Source organism: Etheostoma spectabile, unplaced genomic scaffold, assembly GCF_008692095.1.
Source record: "Etheostoma spectabile isolate EspeVRDwgs_2016 unplaced genomic scaffold, UIUC_Espe_1.0 scaffold00018760, whole genome shotgun sequence".
NCBI classification, from domain to species: Eukaryota; Metazoa; Chordata; class Actinopteri; order Perciformes; family Percidae; genus Etheostoma; species Etheostoma spectabile.
The window spans coordinates 79,322-104,234 of record NW_022604444.1 but is presented as its reverse complement, the minus strand read 5'-3'; the positions used below and the strand labels follow the sequence as shown (position 1 = coordinate 104,234).

At 43.0% G+C, this 24,913-nt stretch overlaps 5 non-coding genes across 5 annotated transcripts; 3 read left to right on the top strand and 2 right to left on the bottom strand.

Annotated features, from left to right (window-relative positions):
• The first annotated feature begins 6,345 nt into the window (after positions 1–6,345).
• trnak-cuu (transfer RNA lysine (anticodon CUU)) lies at positions 6,346–6,418 on the top strand. Its single transcript has one exon. It is a non-coding gene; the product is annotated as a tRNA-Lys (tRNA).
• A 3,085-nt stretch (positions 6,419–9,503) lies between these two features.
• On the top strand, positions 9,504–9,574 carry trnag-gcc (transfer RNA glycine (anticodon GCC)). Its single transcript has one exon. It is a non-coding gene; the product is annotated as a tRNA-Gly (tRNA).
• Positions 9,575–13,951: 4,377 nt separating this feature from the next.
• trnak-uuu (transfer RNA lysine (anticodon UUU)) lies at positions 13,952–14,024 on the top strand. Its single transcript has one exon. It is a non-coding gene; the product is annotated as a tRNA-Lys (tRNA).
• A 4,641-nt stretch (positions 14,025–18,665) lies between these two features.
• On the bottom strand, positions 18,666–18,737 carry trnae-cuc (transfer RNA glutamic acid (anticodon CUC)). The gene has a single exon. It is a non-coding gene; the product is annotated as a tRNA-Glu (tRNA).
• A 4,767-nt stretch (positions 18,738–23,504) lies between these two features.
• On the bottom strand, positions 23,505–23,586 carry trnas-aga (transfer RNA serine (anticodon AGA)). Its single transcript has one exon. It is a non-coding gene; the product is annotated as a tRNA-Ser (tRNA).
• Positions 23,587–24,913: the final 1,327 nt, after the last annotated feature.

Here is a 24,913-nt window from a genome sequence, read left to right as displayed (position 1 = left end):
TGGGCAGTACAATGTTCACTTCAAATCTTGTAATACATCTGGGCATTGAGACTGTGAAGTGCGCTCTATCACTGAGCTACAGCCCCTGACGATTCAGAAATTCCCTCCAGGGGGTCCTGTGTTTTCACATACACAACAATGGGAAGTGCATTCATCTACATTATTGCCCTTCGGTAGCTCAGTTGGTAGAGCAGAGGACTGTAGAGTTGTAATGCTGAAATCCTTAGGGTCGCTGGCTCGAAGGAGTACTCTTTCCAGAGTTTCCCTTCAGGGATCCAGAAAATATTTCTGATTTTAATGTAGAGATGGACAGACAACCCAAAAGCATAATACTTCTTGTCATACATAACAAGAAAAAAAGTAGAGGTGGGGGAGATAGAGTTAAGCCCGACAGAATAGAGATTACAGACAAAAGTTGTGAAATACTGCCAAGTGTGACCAGAAGAATTGGGGAAAAAAATACCTTCTCTTTTCTCCTGTTTTGTACAAAACATAAGATAACTTTCACCGAATCACTCAGTTAAAACACAGTCAATATTTGTCTCACAAACAGTCTCAATGTCCAATTTAAATAATTTATTCGACAGAATTGAAACTTTAACTTACCCCCGCTGTTTGAAATTGCTTCCTTGTCTTTTGGATTTCAGAGTTGAATCATCAGAGCTCTCCGTGGTTTCTGACCCTCTGTCTCTCAAAGATGTTTGGCGAGGTTTAGAGGCAGGTGATCATCAGATCCCTGGATGCATGCCCTCATCAGTCACCAGCAAGTCCCGATCTGATCCCTCCTTGAAATCCTGCCAACAACACCAAGTTTCCTGTGGAAGTTTCTTGTACAGCAAGGAGGAATTTTGGATTGGAGAAGAGACCTTGTTGAAACAAAATAAAGACAGGCTGCAAACTGAATTAAAGGTCTACGTATTCGGTGAAAAGGTTTAAATGTTTTCTCAAGAAAAACAATCAGATGACAAGAACAGCTCTCACAATGCACAAAGTTACAGAGTGACCACATTTCTGTGTGAATACAATCAGTAATACACTTCTTTATATCTAGTGCCCCCAGAGGAGAAAAACATCCCTTGTTTGGAAAACGGTTTAATCTGAAAGTGGACCTCAGGCAGACAGTTGGAGCTCTTACATTTTTCTAAATCTGCCACTCCTTGTTTCAAGTTTCTTGACCGGTCATTCTATCTTAGCTGAAAAAGGACATCTTGTCTCTTGGATAGGCTATGGTCTCGAACTAGGATCAACTATGATAAACACAGCTTTAGACAACTGTTTCTGTCAGTTTCCACGTCATCTATTCTTCAAGGAAATGGTGTGGAGTCATAACAAACCCAGTTGTCTCCTACAAGGAGAAACACACAGATGACAGATACAGAAGTCATATACTCTCAGGAACATTTGAGATCTTATTATGAATAATTAATATGAAAATCATTGGTTAAATGTAATTTTCCATTACAAGTTACTGTTTGAAAAAAGGAAAAGAATTGTTATTGAGATAGAGGCAGATGAAGTGTTTATGACCCATCAATGAGGACAAAAGGATACATCCACTGTCAAAGGTCTGATTTAAAGGAAATGGTACTCTTTAAAAGCGTGGGGTTCTAGCGTTAAACTAATGAGGAAGAATTTGACAAATCTAAATGAACCGAAAACAAGTCCACAAACTTATTCTTTCAAATCTTACACCTGAATCTTTCAAGTCCTGACCATTCCCTGACCGGGAATTGAACCCGGGCAGCGGCAGTGAGAGCACCGAATGCTAGCCACTAGACCATCAGGGAGTCACATCCATCAAATTTATCTTTGTAGATGTGAGTTTCCTTTTCACTTACTGGAATGACTCATATTGTTTTAGGCGAGGAATGGCTCCTGGCTAGAGCTTCAGAGGGCAGGACATGACAGATTACACATCTGTCACATAGTCAGTTTGTATTCTTAAATACCAAGTCTCTTGCTGTTCCTTGACTAGTTGGCCCCCCCTGCTTTGAAGTTTCTATCAATGTAAAATGAAGCGGAGGATGGAACAATTTGGAGGCATAACAGAGAACTAGCTTTACAAAGCTGCCGCAACCCGGATTCGAACCGGGGATGCTACGGCCACAACGCAGAGTACTAACCACTACACCCGGGCTATTCAATTGGCGGCCCCAGGGCCGGGTCCGGCCCCTGAGGGATTTTGTACAGGCCCGTGGAGTGAAGTGTAGTTATTACATATGGGTAGTCTCATACATCGCATGACTATGGTTAATTGTACATTCTTTCGTACGGTAGGAGGCAGTAGCGGTATGCACCCCTTTCAGCCATGGTGGCAAAACAGGTAGAATATCTACCTGTTTCGGCCGGACATATATTTTGGGGAACCACACATGACCAATCAAAGCCGCCCATTCGCGCTCTAGTGCCGCGCTCTGACTTTCTTTCAAGCCAAGCGCAAAGTTTGGCTAACAAGAAAAATGTCTCTCACTACCTTAAAAAAAAGAAAGTTGACTCAGAGAACAGGCAGTTCAACAGTGAATGGACAGAGAAATACGCGTTTATGCCGTTGATGCGAATCCTGTGTGTTTAATCTGCAACGAGTGCCTTGCCGTGTGCAAAGAGTATAATTTGAGAAGGCATTTCAAGACAACGCATGCTAACTTTGATGCTACTTTCCCTCCGGGCTCTGCTGCTCGGGGGCAGAGATAACGGGGCTTACATCTTGTTACGAGCAAAGACGTCGCATTTTGTTTCGGGCCTGTACAGATCAAGAGAGAGCAACTGCGGCGTCGTTACGAGTGGCATGGATATTGGGCAAAAAGAAAAAGCCGTTTACAGACTCAGAGACAGTCAAGGAGTGTATGCTGGCATCCATTGAGGAGGTGGTAACAGATGAGAAAACCCGAAAAAACATTATCGATTTGATCAAGCAAATTCCAATTTCTGACACGTCAAATATGAGGAGAGTCGAGTCCCTTGCATCGGACGTTTTCGAGACGCTTTTGGACAAGCTGAGGAAGGCCGAGGTGATGTCTTTGGCCGTGGATGAGTCGACTGATAACAGTGATGTTGCACAGCTGTGCCTCTATGTGCGATTTTTGATGGGGAATGTTTTCGTGAGGATCTGCTTGGACTAATTCCCATGGAGGGGCACACTACCGGTGAGATTATCTTCACTAAATTGCTTCATTCTTTGAGGAGAACAACTTGGATTTGGCACGCGTCAACATGTTGGCGACGGATGGTGCGCCCTCGATGGCGGGCAGGGATCAGGGGCTCGCCGGCAGGATGGCAGCTGCGGCTCCGCAGGTGAGATCTCTGCATTGCCTCATCCACCAAAGCCTCCTGTGTGCCAAGCTCAGTGGTGAGTTAAAAGAGACCATGGACTCTGTTATGGCAATCATAAACTTCATCCGTTGTACCTCCAGTTTACAGCACCGACTTTTCCGCAAGCTGTTGACTGACATGTCTGCTGAATATAAAGATTTGCTCATTCACAATGACATTAGATGGCTTAGCAAAGGAAACGCTTTGAAACGTTTTTGTGAACTAAAAGAGGAGATTCTGGTGTTTCTCCGGTCTTCAAAATTGAAAAAAGCTGGCAAGTTTCTGTCTCTGATGGAAAATGATGAGTTTAATGCCGCTGTTTGCTTTTTGAGTGACGTTTTCCATCATTTGAACCAACTTAACATGGAGTTGCAGGGCAGAGATAAAACAGTCGCAGAACTTGTGGAGAAACTTCATGCTTTTCAAAGAAAGCTCTCACTCTTCTCTGCTGATCTTTGTCCAGCCAAGATGCTCCACTTCCCCACATTGAGGAAATCTGGCCTGCAAATTACTGAGGTGATGTCAGGGTTTATTGATTCATTGAAAAACAACTTTGCCACTAGGTTTGAGGATTTCAGCATCTCTAGTGAAGTGATGAGATTTGTGAAGGACCCTTTCTGTGTGAATGTTGAGGCAGACTTTGCATTGAAAGGGAAGGAGCTGGTATCGTCATTGGATGAGGGGTCTTTTCAACTGGAAATCATTGACATTCAGTCATCAGATGACTTGCGACAGTCATTACAGCAAGCAGGTTTTGAAAAATTCTGGACCCGTGAAGTCAGCCGAGAGAAATTTCCACATTCAAGGGGTCTTGCACTTTTCTTTTGACAATGTTTGGCTCAACATACACTTGTGAGTCATCATTCTCACACATGAATGCCATTAAAACTCACAATCGCATATCCCTCACTGACCAGCATCTGCAACACTGCTTGCGCATTGCCTTGACAACATATACACCTGACTTCACTGCTCTTGCCAAGTCAAAAAAATGCCATTTCTCTCATTAGATGACAAATGTTGGCAAACTACATGCAAGGTAACAGGCATAATTAGTCAAGCAAGAAATGAGGATTTTGAACACTATGATGCAATTAACATGTTTGTCACTCCATGTTATGCACTTCAATTTTTCTTGATGTAGTATTATTGCTGAATGCAGTTTGAAATCTTTTGCCTTGATAAAGTGCCATGCACTGTTATGTTGTTTTAATTCTATTCTGTACCACACTATGCACTTTGGTTTTATTTTTGTTGGTCGTTGCCTGTCACTCAAATGACTGCATTCTTAAATATCTGTGATATGGCTGACCTAGACTGATTGTTAAGGTGTCTGATTTATGTTCAAACTGGACAAAGTGAGTACAGTAGTAGTCCATGTGAGGATTTATGGGGCAGTCTATTTTATTTTTTTAGAAGGAAAAAGCGTGTGTTGTATTAAGTTTCCATTTAGCTGCATTTCTATTTTCAACCAGTGGAGAACGGGGACAGTTTGATATTTCTGAGGATTATTTCCCTCTTTACTTGTAACACTGAATGTATCTCTTCATTGTCAATTGAGGATAATGAGCTGTAAATTTTGTACAGTTATGTGCAATTAAGTGGATGTTTTCTGTTAGTTAACTGCATTTCTCTAATTGTCTGTCTCTGATTTTTCAACATTGTATTGTCTTTTGAATGGAACAATGTCATGGACCTGTGTGTCTTAGTGTACCACAATATGCATACGTTGTTCTGCATTACAAAATAGAATATATTGACTCCTTCAGTATGTTGTTGTAATTTCTTTTTGTTACTATAATTACTCATATTCTCCGGCCCCTTATTTTGCCTCAGTTTCATGAACTGGCCCCAATTCCAAATTAATTGAATAGCCTGCCCTAAAGGATAAAGACCCAAAGAAATTGCTTTGTACGCGGAAAAATATGGGTTGGCCCCTCCCAAATCTCACTCCAAGGTTTTTGGAAAAGTTGGCAGCCCTGCTATATCTTTACATTCTAGAACTTCAACCTAACATTCTAGAACTGCAACTTAACATTCTAGAATTTAAAGCTAACATTGTAGAATGGCAGCTTAACATTCTAGAACTTCAACCTAATTTTTAGACCGCAACTTAAAACTTGAGAAGTGCCTGGCTAGCTCAGTCGGTAGAGCATGAGACTCTTAATCTCAGGGTCGTGGGGTTGAGCCCCACGTTGGTGGTGGTGTTTTAGAGAGTGGGAATTTCTCAGTTCTCCACAGTATCAGGTGGCTGTATTGCGGTGGATATGCTGTCAATCGCAAGATTAGCAGTTCCATCCTTGTGTAAAAATCCCTGAAATATACCAGACTGAAATGTGCCTGCATTCTACAATCTTGGCCTGTGCTGACCTCCTGTTCCTCAGATCAAACTAAAGTCTGGTGACAATGCATGTTCAAATTCTAAAACTTCAACCTATTGTTCTAGAACTGCAACTCAACATTCTAGAACTACAATGTAACATTTTAGAACTGTAATTAACAGTTTTGGACCGCAACTCTTAACATTCTAGAACTACAAATAACATTGTAGAACTGTAAGTAACATTTTAGGACCATAACTCTTAATATTCAAAAACTACATCTTATTGTTCTAGAACTGCAATTGAACATTCCAGAACTGCAGTTAAATATTCTAGAATTTAAAGCTAACATTGTAGAATGGCAGCTTAACATTCTAGAACTTCAACCTAACATTCTAGAACTACAATGTAACCTTTTAGGACTATGAGCAACCTTTTAGGAACGGAACTTTTAAAAATTCTAAAACTTCAACCTATTGTTCTTGAATTGCAACTCAGATTTCCAGACTGAAAGCTTAACTTTCTAGAACTGCATCTTTACATTCTTGAACTTCAACCTAAAATTCTAGAACTGCAGCTTAACATTCTAGAATTTAAAGCTAAAATTGTAGAATGGTAGCTTAACATTCTAGAACTTCAACCTAACATTCTAGAACTGTAACATTTCAAAACCTTTAAGTAAAATTTTTGGACCGCAGCTCAAAGCTTGAGAAATGCCTGGCTAGCTCAGTCGGTAGAGCATGAGACTCTTAATCTTAGGGTCGTGGGTTCGAGCCCCACGTTGGGCGTTGGTGTTTTAGAGAGTGGGATTGCTTGAGTTCTGCACCGTATAATGTGGCTGTATTGGGGCAGATCGTCTGTCAATCACAAGATTAGCAATCCCTGTTATTTACCAGACTAAAAAGTGTCTGTATTCTACAATCTTGGCCTGTGCTGACCTCCTGTTCCTCAGATCAAACTAAAGTCTGGTGACAATGCATGTTCAAATTCTAAAACTTCAACCTATTGTTCTAGAACTGCAACTCAACATTCTAGAACTACAATGTAACATTTTAGAACTGTAATTAACAGTTTTGGACCGCAACTCTTAACATTCTAGAACTACAAATAACATTGTAGAACTGTAAGTAACATTTTAGGACCATAACTCTTAATATTCAAAAACTACATCTTATTGTTCTAGAACTGCAATTGAACATTCCAGAACTGCAGTTAAATATTCTAGAATTTAAAGCTAACATTGTAGAATGGCAGCTTAACATTCTAGAACTTCAACCTAACATTCTAGAACTACAATGTAACCTTTTAGGACTATGAGCAACCTTTTGGGAACGGAACTTTTAAAAATTCTAAAACTTCAACCTATTGTTCTTGAATTGCAACTCAGATTTCCAGAATGAAAGCTTAACTTTCTAGAACTGCATCTTTACATTCTTGAACTTCAACCTAACATTCTAGAATTTAAAGCTAAAATTGTAGAATGGCAGCTTAACATTCTAGAACTTCAACCTAACATTCTAGAACTGCCAAGTAACATTCTAGAACTGTAACATTTCAAAACCTTTAAGTAAAATTTTGGACCGCAGCTTAAAACCTGAGAAATGCCTGGCTAGCTCAGTCGGTAGAGCATGAGACTCTTAATCTTAGGGTCGTGGGTTTGAGCCCTACGTTGGGCGTTGGTGTTTTAGAGAGTGGGATTGCTTGAGTTCTGCACCGTATAATGTGGCTGTATTGGGGCAGATCGTCTGTCAATCACAAGATTAGCAATCCCTGTTATTTACCAGACTAAAAAGTGTCTGTATTCTACAATCATGGCCTGTGCTGACCTCCTGTTCCTCAGATCAAACTAAAGTCTGGTGACAATGCATGTTCAAATTCTAAAACTTCAACCTATTGTTCTAGAACTGCAACTTAACATTCTAGAACTACAATGTAACATTTTAAAACTGTAATTAACAGTTTAGGACCACAACTCTTAAAATTCTACAACTTCAAACTATTGTTCCAGAACTGCAACCTAACATTCCAGAACTGCAGGTTAACATTCTTGAAGTTTGACCTAACATTCTAGATCGACAACTTAACATTCTAGAAATTAAACCTAACATTCTAGAACTACAAATAACATTGTAGAACTGTAAGTAACATTTTAGGACCATAACTCTTAATATTCAAAAACTACATCTTATTGTTCTAGAACTGCAATTGAACATTCCAGAACTGCAGTTAAATATTCTAAAACTTAAACCTAACATTCTAGATCTGCAACTTACCATTCTCGAACTACAATGTAACATTTTAGGACTATGAGCAACCTTTTGGAACGGAACTTTTAAAATTCTAAAACTTCAACCTATTGTTCTTGAATTGCAGCTCAAATTTCTAGAATGAAAGCTTAACTTTCTAGAACTGCATCCTTACATTCTAGTACTTCATCATAACATTCTAGAACTGCAGCTTAACATTTTATAATTTAAAGCTAACATTGTAGAATGGCAGCTTAACATTCTAGAACTTAAACCTAACATTCTAGAACTGCCAAGTAACATTCTAGAACTGTAACATTTCAGAGGTTTTAAGTAAAACTTTTGGACCGCAACTTAAAACTTGAGAAGTGCCTGGCTAGCTCAGTCGGTAGAGCATCAGACTCTTAATCTCAGGGTCGTGGGTTCGAGCCCCATGTTGGGTGGTGATGTTTTAGAGAGTGGGAATCCCTGAGTTCTGCACAGTATCAGGTGGCTGTATTGGGGTGGATATGCTGTCAATCGCAAGATTAGGAGTTCTATCCCAGTGTAAAAATCCTTGTAATTTACCAGACTAAAATGTGCCTGCATCCTACGATCATGGCCTGTGCTGACCTCCTGTTCCTCAGATCAAACTAAAGTCTGGTGATAATGCATGTTCAAATTCTAAAAAGAAAGTTGATGTGTATTTGCATTAATCCAAAATAAAGTTGTGTATATGCATTAATCCAAAATAAAGTTGATGTGTATATGCATTAGTAAGTAGACCTTGTGGCTTGTGTGCGTGTGTGTGTGTGTGTGTGTTGGGAGTGGGGCTGCTAAATGTCAAGGGCTGGGAGGAGATGGATGCAGAACAACGTGGTAGTACACTGTGTGTGTGTGTGTGTAGGTCTGTGAGTGAGAGAGAGAGACAAATATAAAAAGCTTCAAGTAGACTCTAATAATATAATCATATTGTTTCTGCCACTTATTAAAATATCTGACTGTATTGCCACTATCTGTTTCTGCTTCTTTTTGATTTTGATTTGAGCACTAAGCACCTCTCTCCTCCTTCTCTCCATCTGTATGCAATCTCATCCCATTAATGCATGTTACTAACTCAACTTCTTCCCTTTCCTGGAGACTTGTGCCCTCTCAACCCCGTAGTCTTGAGACCGGGGTCCGGTTCTTGGCCAATGCAGTTTTCCTTTACTTCTTTTTGTAATTAGATTTTTTTGCTGACTTTTGTGAAAACATAATGTGGCCATGCGGACTGATTGTTTTCACTGGTGCAATTTTGACCCAATCAAGCATTGGTGGTTCAGTGGTAGAATTCTTGTCTGCCGTGTGGGCGACCTGGGTCTGATTCCCAGCCAATGAACTTTTCCTTTACTACTATTTGGAATTAACCCCTGCACAAAAGGGGCATGTTTGTGTGAAGGCAAACAACTTATTTCTGGTCATGTTAACCACTTGATTTCAGTCATGCATGTTAGCTCCATTTTGTTTGTTGGTGCACTAGGCAGCCCAAGAGACTGGGATCCGGGGTTGCTTGAAGACGGATAAAATTACCTTTTTGCTGACACTTGTGAAAACATAATGTGGCCATGCAGACTGATTTTTTTCAGTGGTGCAGTTTAATGTGCGTCAAGCATTAGTGGTTCAGTGGTAGAATTCTCGCCTGCCACGCGGGAGACCCGGGTCCGATTCCCGGCCAATGCAGGTTTCCCTTAGTACTATTCTGAATTAGCCCTTGCACGCAGGGGCATGTTTGTGTGAAGGCAAACAGCAAATTTCTGGTGATGTTAACTTCTAGATTTCAGTCATGCATGTTAGCTCCGTTTTGGTTGTTGGTGCAATAGGCAGCCCAAGAGACTGTCATCCGTGTTTGATGGAAGATGGATTAAATTACCTTTATGCTGACAATTGTGAAACCGTACTGTGGCCATGCAGACTGACTTTTTTCAGTGGGGGAATGTATACCGCGTCAAGCATTGGTGGTTCAGTGGTAGAATTCTCGCCTGCCAGCGGGGGGCCTGTCGCGTATAGGTGGCATTCGCTGACAGCCAATGAAGTTGCAGCATTATTAGTGCTGTCCGAGGTGCTGAACCGGCCGAGTTTTTTTTCCTGTATATTTAATAATTATTATCTGGACGCAGGTTCGAATCCCAGTTGGGGCTATGTCTGTGATGCAGTATTAAAGATAAATAAGTATTTATTATAATTTTTTTATCTTAAGTCAAGTAAATACCTTAAATTATTCATTTTAAGGTAGGGTATGATTACAAAAAATACTAAAGCAGAACAAAACTAAAAACATATAATAACATGGTTGCACTTGACTTACTCATGGCTATTAACCACTTATATGATATTTTTCTTAGTATGTGTAACATTACAATTTCTTAAAACCTTTGCATTCAATTATAGAAATCTTACTGTTCTCTTAAAGTCATACACTTATTAATGAGACACGTAAACATGGGTCAATGTAATGTCTTGTTTACTAAATACAACAATGACAGTTTTAACACACCAAATCCAATAGTGCAAGTTCACACATAAAACATAAAACCAAATAATATGTAAAATAAATAAGAAATGGGCAAAATATACAGTAGATACACACTTAACACCCTCCCTCATTGCCCATCATTTTCCATTTTCCCCCTCCCACCTCTGTTTTTCTGACTCATAAAAAGCAGACTCCTGAAACTCTTTCCAGGACATCTCCTTCTCCATGCCCTGGTCTTTGTAAATAGAAAAGACTTTAGCAGGGCAGTAAATGTACATCCCTGCTACTCCAGGGAATCCGGTGTGAATGTGAGGACTGTTTGGGCCCTGCTTCAGTTCCATTCTGTAAAACCGACACTTGCGACCTGTGAGCTGGGGCTCCTGTGTGGGGGTCCTTTTCCTCTTTTGCTGTCCTCTGTCCTCCACCCTTTTCCTTGTGGCATCCAGTTCCTGCTGAAAGAACTCTGTCTGCGCAAAGTCATTAAAGGGCATTTTTGGGTTTGTCAGACCTTCAGCACTGTAGGCTTTAAAAACCTTAGTGGAGCAGTAGAAATACCTGACAGGTCCTTGCTGGTAAAAGAAGTGGACGGAAGAACCATCATTCTCATACCGCGACTTTGGCTGGCCACAGGAAAGACATGTTTTTGTCCGGGATTTTTTTTTTTGCTGGCTGTTGTTGTTGCTGCTGCTGTTTGTCCATTATGTTTCTAACTATTTTCTCAATAGAGTCTGGAGTTAGAGGCGTAGCCTGGGTCTGCACAGGTGGTGGTGGTGGTGGATGAACAACTGCAGCAGACATGGTAACAACTGGCACACTGGTAGTCTTACTCCCCTTGGTCAGAGAGTGCCAGAGTTCATGCCTGTCCTGCGTTAACCTTAAGTCACACAGTAATGCTTTCGACTTAATATAATGCCAATTTCTACTCACCACGAACATAAATAGACAATAAAGAACCACATGAATCAAACCACGGTTTAAGGTTAGCGTTACATTAACTGTAGTTAACATGTTATCCATCCGAAAGTGGTGTTAACATGAACAGTGACTAACTTTATAGCATTCATGTACCGTTAAAATAGAAAACGTCAGACAGGGACAACATAACATTTAATTACACGTTTGGTCATTTAACATCTTTTCATTCATAATCATTTAAATAACTTAGCTTTTAGTATAATGTTCAGCGGAGCTCAATCGATGTGTGCTGTAAATCCGCTGTCCACACGAGCACTGAGAGGGGCCGGAAGCTTCACTCGCTGAACTGCTCCAGGGCGCCAAACGCCTCCAGTGCTCTGACTAGTGGCCGAGGATATATTACATCCGTAGTGGTTTAGCAGTACCATAGGAAATGAATGGGAGTCAGTTTAGGGCGTTTTAGCTGAAGAATTCCTGAGTGGGGGCGGGGAGACCCGGGTCCGATTCCCGGCTAATGCAACTTTCCTTTACTAATATTCGGGATTAGCCCTTGTACGAAACGGGCATATTTGTGTTAACCATGACACGCGGGACAACAATGGGACGGTTGGGTTTAGGAAGCAATAACGGCACTTCTTTTTTGGGTAGTTCAGTCGGTAGAGCATCAGACTTTTAATCTGAGGGTCCAGGGTTCAAGTCCCTGTTCAGGCGTACAGTTGCACATTTTGCTGGCTGCCATGATAAATTGTACACTTTGGCAATCCTTAACACTTTCAGACACTGTATCATTTAAGTAACATGCACAAGTCTTTAAAAAGAAATGTGGCTGTTTTTCATGCAGGTTTGCATCATAACAATGCGGGTGGTATCTCTAAATGAACATTGGCCAACCTGCATCCATCTTGTTAGCACCCAAATCTCTGTGCTGATCTCGCTGCTTGGATGGCAAGTCATCTGGTGGATTTTTTCCATCAAGAGGGAGAGTTGTTTTATTGTACTCACCAGCAATAAAGTTTATTTGTCCACAAATTGCATTATGGCTATCAACGTTTTCAGCGAAAAAGAATACCACAGCTCAAGTCCCTGGTAAGGCAACAGCTTGATTCTGGGATATGTATGAAGTGCTCGCTATCATCATCTGTCATGCAGGTTTGCAGGATGTTCACAATCTGCTAGTGGCCATAATGAGTTGTGACTTTGAGCTTTTTAACCGTTTTGGTCAATTTCAACCAGTTTGTGCAATAACAATTGGTGTTCTCAGGCAATGTGCAAATTGTTGTCTACCCTCCTGCTGTCCAGAAGACTGTGATCATGGCAACAGCTTAATGGTCTTCATTTACTTGCACTTTAATTTTAGTTCAGGAGATTGCTTTTTCCACAGCCCCTTGCTTTGGAAGCCTGGGTAGCTCAGTGGTAGAGCATCAGACTTTTAATCTGAGGGTCCAGGGTTCAAGTCCTTGTTCAGGTGTAGAGTTGCACGTTCTGCTAGATGAGTTGTCCATTTGACATGCCTAAACACTTCAGACACTGCCATATAATTTGTGTTCCATGCATAATTCTTTAAAAACAATTGTGCCTGTTTTCAATCAGGTTTTTTATCAAAACAATGTGGCTGGTAAGTCTAAATGAACAATGGGCAACCTACATCCATCTTGCTAGCACCCAAATCTCTGTAGTCATCTCCCTGCTTGGATAGAAGGTCATCTGGTGCCTTTTTCCTGTCACGAGGGCTAAGAGTATAGAAACGGAACAAGAGGGAGAGTTATTTTTTTGCACCCAAACAGCAGTAAAGTTTACTTGTCTAAAGCTGTGTTGTTTGAATTAGATTATCAATGTTTTGAGTAAAAACGAATACCACAACTCAAGTCCTTGGTAAGGCGACAGCTTTATTGTGGGATATGTATAAAGTACTGATCTCTATGCTTTGATGGCAAGTCATCTGGTGGATTTGTCTTTCCATGGCAACAGCTTAATCTTCTTCATTTACTTGCACCTCAATTTGTAGTTCAGGAGATTGTTTTTTCCACAGACCTCTGTTTTCAATGTTGGTGGTACGTCTAAATGAACAATGGGCAACCTACATCCATCTTGCTAGCATCCAAATCTTTGTGCTGATCTCCCTGCTTGGATGGCAAGTCATCTGGTGGATTTTTCCTGTCACGAGGGCTTTTGCTTGATTTACGTATAGTGCTTCCGCATGAGGACACTAAGAGAATAGAAGCGGAACCAGAGGGAGAGTTGTTTTATTGTACCCACTAGCAGTAAAGTTTATTTGTCTGTAGCCATAAAATTGCATTAGGTTATCAACGTTTTGAGCGAAAAAGAATACCACAGCTCAAGTCCCTGGTAAAGCAACAGCTTGACTGTGGGATATGTATGAAGTGCTCGCTATCGTCATCTGTAATGCAGGTTTGCAAGATGTTCACAGTCTGCTAGTGGCCCTGATGAGTTGTGACTTTGAGCTTTTTAACCGTTTTATGGCCAATTTAGCCAATTTTCAACCAGTTTGTGCAATAACAATTGGTGTTCTCAGGCATTGTGTAAATTATGGTCTACCCTCCTGCTGTCCAGAAGACCGTGATCATGGCAACAGCTTAATGGTCTTCACTTAATTGCACTTCAATCTGTAGTTCAGGAGATTTTTTTTTCCATAGGCACTCAGTTTAGAAGCCTGGGTAGCTCAGTCGGTAGAGCATCAGACTTTTAATCTGAGGGTCCAGGGTTCAAGTCCCTGTTCAGGCGTAGAGTTGCACATTCTGCTTGCTGCCATGATGAGTTGTACACTTTGGCATGCCTGAACACTTTCAGACATTGTTGTGTCATTTAACCCTTGTATTGGCCTTTGTGTCACAGGGACATGTTTAGCTTCTGGGACCTTTTGTACCAGCCTGCTGTTCCGCTTCGGGCTCCCCAGACTCCGCTTTCATTCCATGTCAAATGCCATCGTGGCCTCATCCTTCGGGTCTCGGAGACCCCCTGTCTTATTTATCATGCCATTATACGTAAGTTCCACCAATGCCGTGGCGCCCTCATCCTTCAATGTCATCTTTCTCCTACCCTTGATGCCTAAGCCTCGCCATGCGGGTACCTGGGACCCAGGGTGTGTGTGTGTGTGTGTGTGTGTGTTTATCCAAAAGGTTCAAGGTTTGTTCGGGGCTTTGTCCACGCGGGCCAAGAGGCTAAGGACAAACACAGTCTGCACAGTAGTAGGCCCGCGTAAAGCTCCCGCAGATGTATCTCTTGCAGCCACCGCACACAATGTGTGATTTGCAGTCCTTTCCCTCTGGACAGAGCTGACACTGCTTCCTTTTGCTTTGCACCCTCGGTGTGTCCGGTTCAGAATCCCCGTCCTCCTCTAGGCCCCTTGTGACTGTGCCGCCGCCGCTGCCGCCACTACAGCCGCCACCACCACAGGACCTCCTCGGTTTGATGACGGCTTTGACAAGTGCGGCGGACGCCTCCGTGCGAGGCAGACGCCGCCGTCTCTCGATGAGCGGATTCACAAACGCCCTTCCCAACTGCTCGAGGAACACCCTCCTCTTGTTGAGCTTGCCGCGCATCCACTCGGGCCTGAGCTCTCGCCACAGCACAAAGGCGTTGTAGGCGGACACGTCGAGGATGTTGTGGAACACGGCGAGGGTCCAGCGCACCATCTTCCTGCGACAGCTGTATGTGTCCACGAGCTTGTCCAGGTTGTCCACGCCTCTCTTGGTGTGGTTGTAGTGGAGGATGATGTCAGGTTTGGCTTGCCTGCCGGCGCCAACGCGCGCATCCCCGTGTGCAGCGTGCTCAGCAGCACCACGTTCCTGTGCCTCTTGGGCACGTAGGACACCAGAGTGGGGACGGGCGTGAAGGCAAACTTGGACGAGAAGACCGCACGGCCCTTTGTGGCGAGCAACGCCCCCGGCAGCTCAGGCTTGTTTTTGCCCATCGTGCCCACCGCGGTGAGGCGCCGCTCAACGAGCAGCCGCTGGACCAGCAGCCGCTGGACCAGCACGTAGGAGGTGAAAAAGTTGTCGCACGTCACGTTACGCAGGCCCTAGGTCACGTCCAGCACCACGCGGGCGACCAGATTCCTCTCGGGTGTGTGAAAGTGGCGTGTCCAAACAAGAAGATGGAACATGATGGAAAGAGATGGAAGAAAAAATTTAACTCACACACACACACACACACACACACACACACACACACACACACTAAGACAATTGTACGGCAATGGTACAAAAAAACCCGAAAACAACAACAAAGCAACAAATACAACACCTCTAAAGGGCACCAGCTGCTCGTCCACCGTCACACACCTCTCGTACGGCCGCCAGTTTGTCCAAGGCTTGGCGGACAGCTCTTGACTCACGGTCGTCGAATCGCAACAGTCTAGAGTATGCGTGGAACTGCTTGATTGGCATCGTGGCACGGAAAATGGCCCTGCCGCTCTCGTGCCACAGGCTCTCCAAGGCCTCGTTGCGGGACCGGTACACGCCCGCGAGGAGCAGCAGCCCGAGGTAGGCTCGCAGGTCCGTGACGTCCATCTCTTTCCACTTTCCGGCTGTGGCGCATCTCCTTTGACCCTCGAGATTTGTGGCAGCCACAAACAGCAGCGTCTGTTGTGTCCTCTTCTTGGTCGGGTTTGTCTTTTTTGGTAGCATGGCAATGAGGTCTAGGGACACTGGGATGACACGTTTTCGAGGACCATTTGACTTTGCCATCTTTTGACACAAATGTTTCCTCATCCTCCTCTTGCCCCTCGTCTTCACTACCATCTTCTTCTTCTTCTTCTTCTTCTTCTTCTTCTTCTTCGTCGTCTTCTCCTACTTATACTTTTTTCTCTTTGTCTTCTTCTTCCTCTACTTCTTCTTCTTCATTCACTTGTTCTCCTTCTTTGTCTTGAACTTCAACGTCCATTTGGCCTTGGTCATCATCTTTGTTGTCGTCGTCGTAGTAGCAGTAGTCTTTTTTGCCGCTGTGGTCGTGTATGTGTTGGTCCTCTTGTGACGCACACCCACCGCCATCACAGTCACGGTGGTGGTTGTCGTCGTCGTGTTTGTCGCAGGCCTATTGTGGGTTTTCTCCTTTTTGTACCTTGATTTCAGCGGAGACATTGCTAGCGGCAACGCCGCTCACGAGAATCCGATGCAGCTTCAACTCCAGAGTGAAACGACGGGCCATGCTGCAGCTGCTCCCCCGGCTGTGCCGAGCCACGTGCAACAAGTGCACAGGTCTAAAACAAGATGACGTGAAAAAAAATGACGACAACAAGAAGACAAATGTGTCTAAAGTGTATATTGTGTGTGTGTGTGTAATAAAAATAATGAGTAGACTGATGTCAAGCCTTTAGTTTTATTTTTTAACCTCCCTTTCCACTCGCCTTTGCCTTTCCTGTTTTTACTACAACTACAAGCCACTGGCCAGAATCCCAGGGACTCAAAAGCAGGACGATGGGAGGGTAGCAGAACTAATACGTCCGATTGAGTGTACCACCAATGCCAAGGGTCCCTGTGACCTGAAGGACAATTCCACGAGTCCCTGGGACCCGAAGGACAATGTTGCGGGTCCTAGGGACCCGAAGGACAACGCCACGTGTCCCCGTGACCCAAAAGGACAACGCCACGGGTCCATGTGACCCGAAAGAACAATGCCACTGGTCCCTAGGACCCAAAGGACAACGTCAAGGGTCCCCGGGACCCGAAGGACAATGCCACGGGTCCCAAGGACCCATAAGGCCAATGCCACGGGTCCCTGGAACCCGAAGGACAACGTCAAGGGTCCTCGGGACCCGAAGGACAATGCCACGGGTCCCAGGGACCCGAAGGACAATGCCACAGGTCCTATGAACCCGAAGGACAACGTCAAGGGTCCCAGGGACCCAAAGGACAATGCAACAGGTCCTTGGGACCCGAAGGACAACGTCATGGGTCCCCGGGACCCGTAGGACAACGTAAGGGTCCCTGTGACCTGAAGGACAATTCCACGGGTCCCTGGAACCCAAAGGACAACGTCAAGGGTGCCCGGGACCCGAAGGACAATGCCACGGGTCCCAAGGACCCATAAGGCCAATGTCAAGGGTCCCTGGAACCCGAAGGACAACGTCATGGGTCCCCTGGACCCGAAGGACAATGCCACGGGTCCTTGGGATCCGCAAGGCCAATGCCACGGGTCCTATGGACCCGAAGGACAACGTCAAGGGTCCCCGGGACCCAAAGGACAACGTCAAGGGTCCTATGGACCCGAAGGACAATGTAAAGGGTCCTATGGACCCGAGGGACAATGTCAAGGGTCCTATGGACCCGAAGAACAACGTAAAGGGTCCCCGGGACCCGAAGGACAATGCCACAGGTCCTTGGGACCCGCAAGGCCAATGCCACCCGAAGGGATATGTCAAGGGTCCCTGGGACCCGAAAAGGAACGTCAAGGGTCCCCAGGACCCAAACGACAATGTCATGGGTCCCGGGGACCCAAAGGACCACGTCAAGGGTCCTCGGGACCCAAAGGACAATGCTACGGCTCCCTGGAACCCAAAGTACAACGTCATGGGTCCCGGGGACTTGAAGGACAACACTATGGGTAAAACTGCACGGGTCCCGAAGGACAATAAAAGGGTTAAGAAGTACCTGGCTAGCTCAGTCGGTAGAGCATGAGACTCTTAATCTCATGGTCGTGGGTTCGAGCCCCACTTTGGGCGGTGGTGTTTTAGAAAGTGGGAATGCCTGAGTTCTGCACTGTATTGGGGCAGATCGTCTGTCAATCGCAAGATTAGAAGGTCCATCTCAGTGTAAAAATCCCTGTAATTTACCAGTCTAAAATGTGCCTGCATTCTACGATCATGGCCTGTGCTGACCTCCTGTTCCTCAGATCAAACTAAAGTCTGGTGACAATGCATGTTCAAATTCTAAAACTTCAACCTATTGTTCTAGAACTGCAGCTTAACATTCTAGAACTACAATGTACCATTTTAGAACTGTAATTAACAGTTTAGGACCGCAACTCTTAAAATTCTACAACTTCAACCTATTGTTCTAGAACTGCAACTTAACATTCCAGGACTGCAGGTTAACATTCATATTTGTAAAAAGGAAATGCAGCTTGAGTCAGTTTCCCGATATTCATATTATTCATATTAATCTTTACGGTCATTGGTATGCAGGTCACTTGATGTAATACAAGCAAATACATAAGGCCAGACAGAGACAAAAAGTGAGAGAAAAGAAAAAGAGACTAGCTGTCTAAAGGATAACCAATTGAGATTGTGTGCGTCTTTGAGAACTGTAAGTTATATAACTGATGTTGTCAGTTCATTTAAACTAATGAGGAAGAATTTGACAAATAAAATTAAGTCCAGGAACTTATTCTTTCAACATCACACCTGAGTCTCTCACGTCCTGACCATTCCCTGACCGGGAATCGAACCCAGGCCGCGGCGGTGAGAGCGCCGAATCCTAGCCACTAGACCATCAGGGAGTGACTTCTTTCAAATTTGTCTTTGTAGATGTGAGTTTTCTTTTCACTTACTGGAATGACTCATATTGTTTTAGGCGAGGAATGGCGCCTGGCTAGAGCTTCAGAAGGCAGGACTTGACAGATTAGACATCTGTCACATAGTCAGTTTGTAGTCTTAAATACCAAGTCTCTTGCTGTTCCTTGACTAGTTGGCCACCCCTGCTTTGCATCGCTCCAGGTATGTAGAAAAAAAATCTGTTATGCACCTTTGCATTGCGCTAAAATGTCAAAATTTGGACCTGAATCCAACAATAACATTACTTGACACTCACATACATTGGTTTTCAGTTAAAAATGTTGGTTAGGGGTTTAGTTACTGCTTGAAAAAATGAAAAGAATTGTTATTGAGATGGAGGCAGATGAAGTGTTTATGACCCATCAATGATGACAAAAGCATACATCCACTGTCGGGGTCTGATTTAAAGGAAATGCTACTCTTTAAAACGTTAAACTAATGAGGAAGAATTTGACAAATCAACCAAAAACCTACTCTTTTAAATCTGTATCTGTCAAGTCCTGACCATTCCCTGACCGGGAATTGAACCCCGGCCACGGCGGTGAGGGCGCCAAATCCTAGCCATTAGACCATCAGGGAGTTACATCCATCAAATTTAATTTAACATATTGTTGGTTATATTGTTTTAGGCAAGAAATGGCGCATGGTTAGAGATTTAGAAGGCAGTGGTGCAAAATGCAAAACTGCCTGTTTCGATTTAATTACATGGTAATAATACAAAAACAGAGGTGTAGTGATTACTTGGAAATGCTTCCGGTAGTTTCTGAAATAAAAACCATGAATCAGTGGTGGAAAATGCAAAACTACCTGTTTCTATTTTATTACGTGGTAAGACAGAGGTGTAGTGATTACCTGGAAATGCTTCTGGTAGTTACTGTCAAACAACCATGAATCAGTGGTGGAAAATGCAAAACTGCCTGTTTCAATTTTATTACATGGTAATATTAGAATAACAGAGGTGCAGAGATTAGAGGTGCAGAGATCACCTGGAAATACTTACCATGAAATATGTCTTGTCCTTCACGTACGTAACGCTGTGCAATCTGACCAGCAGCTAAACACCTTCCACCATCAAGCACTGGCGACCGGGATCCTTGTAACACGTTTATTTGAGTAACAAAGGGTGAAACTGGGAGAAAACACAATGACCAGTTACTTAGATAGTAATGAGTCACAGATATTAAACAAAGATAATTGTAAAAACAATATAACTACACAACAGGCTAGCAAAAATGTAAGATTAAATAAAGAAACACGTAATGTATTGTTATACAGTGTAAGTAGTATAACCTATGTTGGGTATCTAAATAAACTAAGATATACTTACATGTGGCATTACCCAAGATAAAAGTGGCAAACTAGCTTACTGAAGTATACCGTCAGTTAGGGCTGAACAATATTGTGTTTTAGCATTGACATCGCGATGTGCGCATGCGCGAAAGTCACATTGCAGGACGTTACGATGTTGACGTTAATACTTTTTTGCTGCTTGATAGAAAAGTAACCTTTCACCGTTTCTCCTTTACATGATTATTACCATCCGACCGTTCCCCTTTAAGACAGGTAGCCATGTGGGCAACGTGTGTATGTGACGTTAGTCCGACGGGGTTTGGTATGGGAAGTGAGGCTCTCCGTGTGTAGAAAAGTAGCCTACCGTTGGCAACAGCTGCCTCTAACACAGTGATGTCATAGTATTTGATGGGTAGTGAGTGACGCTACAGTAGTTGGGGTTTTATGTTCTCCTCAAATACAAACTAAACCCCCTGATTAATGCAACATAACGTCACAACGTCTCCCGGCCATTTCCCACCGCAGAAAGCTGCTATCAGCCAAGCTAAAGCTAATATAGTTAGCTTAAAGAAACAAGCAGAAAGCTGCTACCAGCCAGGCTAAAGCTAAAATAGTTAGCTTAAAGAAACAAGCAGAAAGGCGCTACCAGCCAGGCTAAAGCTAAAATAGTTAGCTTAAAGAAAGAAGCAGAAAGCTGCTACCAGCCAGGCTAAAGCTAATATAGTTAGCTTAAAGAAACAAGCAGAAAGCTGCTACCAGCCAGGCTAAAGCTAATACAACTAGCCCAAAGAAACAAGAGGCATGCAGGTCTGGTCAGTTTATCAAACTGACGAGCTGGCCTCGCTAGTCGACCACAACCTGAAATTTAGAGGAAGCAACATGCAGTCACTGTCATTCATGTTAACCTGGATTGATTATTATTTGAATACAATGGTGTCATGCTAGTCAACCAGAGTATTTCTACCTAATTTCCCTCTCCAAAATCACTTCAGAAGAGTAATGTTAGTCACAGCGCTTACTTGCTTTGGTGTTTGTAAAGCAATAAAGTTCAACAAAGAATATGAAGGTAAATATGGTGCAAATGTGAGAGCGCGTAGATGTGATGTGAGCACTTAGAGAATATGATTTGAGAGCTTGTAGAAAAAAATTCTGTACTTGTACTTTATTTATTTTTTTTCACTTCAATCACTTTTCCACAGCGGCGAGTCTGCACCCTCGACTTTTGCAACACTTCTTGCGATACATTTGGTGCAAAACTAAGTTGTACCTGTGGACTTAGTCTGTGGAGCTCTGCGCCAACAGGATGGGGGGGGAGGGGGCAGCAGGGTTTTATCCCCAGATGAGGGACAACTCTGTCCGGCTTATTATGTAGCATGAAAGCTAGCATAAGCTTACTAGCATCCAGCCCGCTTCTAAATACTGTAAATACCTTTAATTATCTCAACCCTTTTTAACAGTTAAACTGAAACACTGGAGCTCCAGGTGCGGCAGACGCAGACGGTCCGCCGTCAGTGGGGCTCGGCCAGCGGGGAAACATCGCTAGAAATCTCCGCTGCCGACCTCAACGGGATCTGATCTCCAGCGGGACATGGAAAGCTCCAGACCCGTAGCAGCGGCACAACCCCCCATGAGCCCCCCGCCAGTGTTGGGGGAATAGCAAGCTAGCGTTAGCAAACTAACCAACCAGCCCGCTTAAAAAAAATAAAAATGTAATTTAAAATGCACGCATTATACCCATTGATGGCGGTCCGTCCGTGGCTGCAAGACCTGGAGATCACCGCCAGTGTTTAGTTTGACTGTTTAAAGTGTTAGGATAATTAAAATGTATTTATTTATAAGCGGTGTTAGTTTGCTAACGCTAGCCTGCTAATCCACCAACACTAGTGGTGAGCGGGTCTGAAGCTATCCATGTCCGTCAGCAGCTGCAGGACCTGGAGCTCACCGCCAGTGTTTCAGTTTGACTGTTAAAAAGTGTTGAGATAATTAAAAAGTATTTGTTTAGAAGCAGGCTGGCTGCTAGTTAGCTAACGCTAGCTTCCATGCTACATAAATAAGCCAGACAGAGTTGTCCCTCACAGAAAAAAACACAGGTAAAATTAAAAAAAACACTGCATAAGCTTTGCTACTGTGTGTTCATTTAAATATAGGTACACCTACGTGTAAGGTGACGAGATTGAAATATAAGCCTGTATATTAATATTAGGACTATCCATATCTCAAGGGTGTATATTTTCATTAGGCGGTGCAGTACAGCCCGATCCAGCAGGGGAGAGTTCTAGCCCAACCAGGCTCCTCTCTTTACATAGTAAGCCTCACTGGGTGTCCAAACTAAAATGATAAGAGGCAACTTGGTAGACTCCTTACTGATGTTTATATCTGTACTCACAATGCCCTTTTTTTAAAACACCAGCCAATCACAAGTCTTACATGTGAATAATCAATGTGTGAGTAATCAGGGAGCTCAAATAAAAGATAGTTGCAAGGTCTACCAAATGTTTAACTTTACTACCCGTAAGCTGTTGGAACCTTGGTTGCCACAGGTTCCCAAATCTCCCCTCAAAATGTCAATCACAGACACTGAAGCGTGCTGGGCCATAACCCAGAGGTTGAGGGATTGAAACCATCCTCTTCTAATTCCTGTGCTTTGTATCAGTATCAAGTCTATTTCCAGTCTGTTGATGTTTAACAAAGCATCTGATGTTGCAAGTGTCTGAAGTGAAATGTCTCCACCTGCTGAAGAGTAAACTTAATGGCATGTTGAGATTATTTCATCCATAAAAAAAGAAACTACAGTGCTCATACTCCTTTATTCCCGCTGTAACACCCATAAAAACTGGAGTGTAATACAGTAAATATACTACACTACAGGTAATAAATACTGTAAATAGAAACTGTAAAACATGTACGTTCAAATTGCTTGTTGTGCTGTCTACCAGTCAGATTACCACAGGAGGTAATATCTGTTGCAGCTCTTTTAAAGACTCAACCATAATACCTGCTGGAGATGCCAGGTCCTCATGCATGTAAAGCATGAGCTCTACCACTGAGCTACATCCCCTGAAGATTTTGAAATTCTTTTGACTTTTTTCTGAGATAGACTTAGACTTATCTTTATTAATCCTTTTGGGATGACTCCCGCAAGGAAATTGAAATATGCGGTGGCTTGAAATCAAACCTGGGCAAAATGCTTGCACTGCTACGATATAAATCATAGTTGAAAAGTAACAAACCTGTTGCCTTTCTGCTGGACAATACAACGTTCACTGCAAATCTTGTAACACAGATTGATAAGAAATACATTGGTGGAGACTGGTTGCTTCCAGTAGTTATGAGATAACACAATATTGTTTATGAAAGCACATCTGCGATTTGGAATACTTTGATGTGTCATTGGTTTGCTACCACTCTTAAAAAACAGCGCTCGTTGTCGGCAGGATTCGAACCTGCGCGGGGAGACCCCAATGGATTTCTAGTCCATCGCCTTAACCACTCGGCCACAACAACGTAATAAGCAGTGCTAGGACTGTTTGCAGAAATGTTCCTGTAGCACCTCAACACACCATATAATGCCTAAACTGCACTTGCAAAATAGCAGGGTGTTCAAATACTTATTTTCCTCACTGTATGATTCCTATGCATTGTGTATGGTAGCCATTACAATGTTATTTATTTATTTTATTACCACACACACAGCCTTAGCAGAGCTAACCCCCCCCCCCCCATCTTTATCCTGATGCTTGATTGTAACAAAGCATCAACAGAGAGAAGTTGACTCCGTTGGTGTTTTAACAGACACACCTGGGCCAAATTGAAAACCAGATTCAGCTTTAAATCTTTTTAAATCCTAATCTAGTCCTCATTAAGTTTCAAATAATTTCACAGGAGTTAGTTATTATTTTTGATCATCAATACCAAATTGAATCTAATTGGATGGGAACATACACAGACTTCTCACAAAATCCCACTTGAATTCATATCTTGCTACTCGGTCAGAATCTTATTAACCTGGAGTCCCAGTCTCTGTCACAAGAAATAAGTTATATGTTTTATATATGTTTTAGGCCTATTGGCAGACAGACATTTAAAATGTAGGCAATGGCAAATAAAGAATAAAGAATAAAGAGCCTTTTGCTGTCTGCGCTCAGCTTCAAACAACAATGTTAAAAACAACAGACAAAGCCAGAAATCTTGGTGTAGTCATGGACTCAGACCTGAACTTTACCAGCCACATTAAGACAATAACAAAGTCAGCCTACTATCACCTTAAGAATATATCAAGGGTTAAAGGACTTATGTGTCAACAGGATTTGGAAAAACTGGTCCATGCCTTTATCTTCAGTAGACTTGACTACTGTAACGGGGTCTTTACAGGTCTCCCTAAAAAATCAATCAGACAGCTACAGCTGATTCAGAACGCTGCTGCTCAGGTCCTCACTAAGACCAAGAGACTGGATCACATCACTCCAGTTCTGAAGTCTTTACACTGGCTTCCTGTGTCTCAAAGAATTGATTTCAAAGTACTCTTGCTAGTTTATAAATCACTTAACGGTTTAGGTCCAAAATATATTTCTGATCTGCTACTACACTATGACCCCCCCAGACCTCTCAGGTCATCTGGGACAGGTCTACTTTCTGTCCCCAGAGTCAGAACTAAACAGGGTAAAGCAGCTTTCAGTTTCTATGCTCCTCATATCTGGAATAAACTCCCAGAAACCTGCAGATCTGCTGCTACTCTCAGTTCTTTTAAATCAAGGCTGAAGACCTTCCTTTTTGATGCTGCCTTTCTTTAAATGACTGCTCATTTCTTTAAATTTATTATGCTGCACTGTAA